Source organism: Brassica napus, unplaced genomic scaffold (assembly GCF_020379485.1).
Source record: "Brassica napus cultivar Da-Ae unplaced genomic scaffold, Da-Ae ScsIHWf_1576;HRSCAF=2183, whole genome shotgun sequence".
NCBI classification, from domain to species: domain Eukaryota; kingdom Viridiplantae; phylum Streptophyta; class Magnoliopsida; order Brassicales; family Brassicaceae; genus Brassica; species Brassica napus.
In genome coordinates, this window is record NW_026014989.1 from 70,001 (window position 1) to 75,000 (window position 5,000).

Consider the following 5,000-nt stretch of genomic DNA (forward strand, 5'->3'; position numbering starts at 1 on the left):
ACAACCAATGTCTACTGGTGACAGACTGAAAAAAAGCGTTTTGTATATATAAGGGGTAGGCACTCTCTTGAGCCTCCTACCCCCCAGTACCCGAACGGTTCGGGTACGTAGTGTTGGACTGTTCGGTCCAACACTATCGAGGGCTGGGTTGAGGTCGATGGCCGGATTGTCCCCGGTGAATTTTCCGGGAACTTTTCCGGCGAATTTTCCGGTGGACCGTTTTGCCCCTAACTTCAAATTTTCGCGCTTGCATGGTCTTGGCCTGGTTTCATCCGTCTTCCAGTTGCTTTTTTGATTACATCTCAAGAGTGGTTGGAAAGATTGATGTTAGCGGGGCAATGAACATTCGGCGTATGAGTGGTGATTGGATAGCTAGTGTTTGTAGGCTCTGTGCTCGCGCACCCAACTACAGACCAACTATCCTCCTCAGTTTCTTCACTAGCATAGTTTTATGCTTGTTGAACTGATCCGGGGCCTGTGTTGCGTACCTATCTGGAAGGAATTGTTAAGCTTTGCTTAAAATGTTGTTTGCGGCATCTCCTTCGGTGGGGAAGTCGTGAACACATAAGCCAGCACTTGTGATCCTTGCGTCTTTGCATAGTTTATGCATTGTTCGCAAAGGTGAATAAGCTGTTTGCTGAGATCTCGGTTGCGGAAATATTATGGCGGTGACCCGAAGAAATTCTGTCCCGCTAAGCACGTTTGTCTCCGGACAAATGAAGACGGTCAAGTCTGCGTCTGTTCCCACTTTCCATGTGTTTGCGGGAATATGACGTGGTCTTGTCCTGATTTATGAATGCTACCTGGTTGATCCTGCCAGTAGTCATATGCTTGTCTCAAAGATTAAGCCATGCATGTGTAAGTATGAACGAATTCAGACTGTGAAACTGCGAATGGCTCATTAAATCAGTTATAGTTTGTTTGATGGTAACTACTACTCGGATAACCGTAGTAATTCTAGAGCTAATACGTGCAACAAACCCCGACTTCTGGAAGGGATGCATTTATTAGATAAAAGGTCGACGCGGTGTTGGGGTCAAAATCGGTCACGACGGAATCAATGTCTGAAAGTCCGTAAAAATCAGCATAACCGTTTTTACGAAAAGTAATCTTCGTAAAGAAATCTTTACGAAGAGCCTTGCAGTAAAATATCGTCCAAATCTCAATCGAACCACTAAATACCGATTGTCCGAAGGCAACGGACATGTATCCAAATCGGCCGCGGACAAGCTCGAGTATGGAAATCAGACCGCGGACAAGCCAAGCTCGATCGATACGCGGCAACCAAGCATGCACACAGCTCGGTCGCTACGTAGCGACCGAGCTCGAGCCAAGCTCGGTCGCTACGTAGCGACCGAGCATCCGTCTCGCTCGGTCGCTACGTAGCGACCGAGCCCGAGCCAAGCTCGGTCGCTACGTAGCGACCGAGCGATCGTCCCGCTCGGTCGCTACGTAGCGACCGAGCTCAGCCAAGCTCGGTCGCTACGTAGCGACCAAGCGATCGTCCCGCTCGGTCGCTACGTAGCGACCGAGCTCGAGCCAAAGCTCGGTCGCTACGTAGCGACCGAGCGATCGTCCCACTCGGTCGCTACGTAGCGACCGAGCTCGAGCCAAAGCTCGGTCGCTACGTAGCGACCGAGCGATCGTCCCGCTCGGTCGCTACGTAGCGACCGAGCTCGAGCCAAAGCTCGGTCGCTACGTAGCGACCGAGCGATCGTCCCGCTCGGTCGCTACGTGGCTCGAGCCAAAGTTCGGTCGCTGTGTAGCGATTGAACCTTTCCGAACGTCAATACGACACCAGTTCTTGCATTCTCGTCAAAACCTTCGAATGCTATCTCCCGAAGACCGTAGCAAGCTCAGTCCATGTTTCCCGCCATTCTAATTCATCGATCAAACTTCGCGGATTAGAAACCGCGGAAAACTCGTAGTAAACGTGTCGAGTCGGAAGACGGCCCAAAGGGACCTAAAACACGACTCGAGGCCCGTCCTACGATTTTCCTAATCAAAAGCCCGTAAACCACAGCCTGGTTAACGCTTGGTCTACAAGGAAGGATAAATGTCAAGTTTCCGCGGATAAATACGGAAGTTTTGAAGATAATTGTGAAGATCGGGAAAAATGGAATATCTCCATTTTTATGCTATGACGGCTTAAGGGCAGAAGAGTAAAAGCGTAAACCGACCTTGGAGCTAGTATATAAGGAGCCCTAGGCGAGGAGCAAGAGGGAGAACTTTTTAGATTCGGAATTCTCTGCACTTAGAAACTTTAGGCTTATTCTCGACAAGTTCGGTTTCTATGACTGGCACTCAATTACTAGACGAACTCGCCCAGGCAGTTCGATCTCTTGTCCAGCTCTATCAATTGAACTACGTTCGGCTTGATCCTCGAAAGGGGTACGTAGGCAGCCTTTAACAAGGTTCAGTCCGAAATCAATCTAAGCCTTTTAGATATCTTTTTCGTCCTTTGTTATCGAGCTGCGACTCAACTAGGATTAGGGTTTTATGTTGCTAGAACTAGGTAACTCGCTGACGGCCCCTGCGGCCAAAGCCTTTGTATTCTCTTGTAATGATCGCAACGCTCTTACGCGGACTCGAAATAAGATCTACTGTTTTCTCTAAACTCGTTTGTTATCTTTTCATGATTTCCGCATATATTCGATCACTTGTCGTTGTCTCTCGCAGAGATCCGGGACCTCTGGGAAATTAGGGTTTTCCTAGTTTCCTTATTTAAACGGAAATCGACAGTGCGAATTTCGGTTCCCACAGTTTGGCGCTAGAAGGAGGGGGGGTTACGGATTACTCTTACTCATGGCCACAAAACGCTTGATCGAAACGATGTTTGGATATATGAAAGACAAACTCGCAGCACTGACTGCTCCTATGGCCAACGCTTACGCAAACGCCGTAGTTTTCAACAAAATCGAAAACTTAGTCGCGACCTTCCGCCACAGGAAGAGCACTAAAACAAGCTCGCGATTCCTCCCTGTAAACAAGAAGGGAAACGATAAATCTTATCAAAACCCCGTAAACAAATCTCGATGCATAAGGGTTTTACCAAAACATGTTTTCCGAAAACATTTCGAAAGGATAAAACTTGTTCTCCCAAAAAAACCGCTGAAAAACCCCTACGTTAATCGCGGAAAAAGGAAACACAACAAAACGATTACACAGCTCGGTCGCTACGTAGCGACCGAGCACGCACACTGCTCGGTCGCTACGTAGCGACCGAGCACGCACACGCTGCTCGGTCGCTACGTAGCGACCGAGCACACACGCTGCTCGGTCGCTACGTAGCGACCAAGCACATACGCTGCTCGGTCGCTATGTAGCAACCGAGCACGCACGCTGCTCGGTCGCTACGTAGCGACCGAGCAAACACGCTGCTCGGTCGCTACGTAGCGACCGAGCACTCACACGGCTCGGTCGCTATGTAGCGACCGAGCACGTACGCTGCTCGGTCGCTACGTAGCGACCGAGCACGAACACGCTGCTCGGTCGCTACGTAGCGACCGAGCACGCACACTGCTCGGTCGCTACGTAGCGACCGAGCACACACGCTGCTCGGTCGCTACGTAGCGACCGAGCACTTACACGGCTCGGTCGCTACGTAGCGACCGAGCACGCACACTGCTCGGTCGCTACGTAGCGACCGAGCACACACGCTGCTCGGTCGCTACGTAGCGACCGAGCACTCACACGGCTCGGTCGCTACGTAGCGACCGAGCACACACGCTGCTCGGTCGCTACGTAGCGACCGAGCACACACGCTGCTCGGTCGCTACGTAGCGACCGAGCACACATGCTGCTCGGTCGCTACCTAGCGACCGAGCACGAACACGCTGCTCGGTCGCTACGTAGCGACCGAGCACGCACACTGCTCGGTCGCTACGTAGCGACCGAGCACGCACACGCTGCTCGGTCGCTACGTAGCGATCGAGCACACACACTGCTCGGTCGCTACGTAGTGACCGAGCTCAAGCCAACTCTCCACTCGCTACATAGCGACCTGTAAGGCCTCAGAAAGGTCCTCCTTTGGGTTCTCTTTTGAATCCTCGTCGAAACGCTTTTCGTTTCGTCTCAATCGGAGTTTCCGTTGAGATTTTACGACGAAAACAAGTGGGACTCGTCTCGGCTTGCTTCCACTCGCTACGTAGCGACCTGTCAGACTGTCAGTCGCTACGTAGCGACCTGTAAGGCCTCAGAAAGGTCCTTCTTTGGGTTCTCTTTTGAATCCTCGTCGAAACGCTTTTCGTTTCGTCTCAATCGGAGTTTCCGTTGAGATTTTACGACGAAAACAAGTGGGACTCGTCTCGGCTTGCTTCCACTCGCTACGTAGCGACCTGTCAGACTGTCAGTCGCTACGTAGCGACCTGCAAGGCCTCAGAAAGGTCCTTCTTTGGGTTCTCTTTTGAATCCTCGTCGAAACGCTTTTCGTTTCGTCTCAATCGGAGTTTCCGTTGAGATTTTACGACGAAAACAGGTGGGACTCGTCTCGGCTTGCTTCCACTCGCTACGTAGCGACCTGTCAGACTGTCAGTCGCTACGTAGCGACCTGTAAGGCCTCAGAAAGGTCCTCCATTGGGTTCTCTTGTGAATCCACATCGCTACGCTTTTCGTTTCGTCTCAATCGGAGTTTCCGTTGAGATTTTACGACGAAAACAAGTAGGACTCTTCTTGGCTTGCTTCCACTCGCTACGTAGCGACCTGTCAGGCCGTCAGTCGCTACGTAGCGACCGGTAAGGCCTCAGAAAGGTCCTCCTTTGGGTTCTCTTGTGAATCCTCATCGCTACGCTTTTCGTTTCGTCTCAATCGGAGTTTCCGTTGAGATTTTACGACGAAAACAAGTAGGACTCTTCTTGGCTTGCTTCCACTCGCTACGTAGCGACCTGTCAGGCCGTCAGTCGCTACGTAGCGACCGGTAAGGCCTCAGAAAGGTCCTCCTTTGGGTTCTCTTGTGAATCCTCATCGCCACGCTTTTCGTTTCATCTCAATCGGAGTTTCCG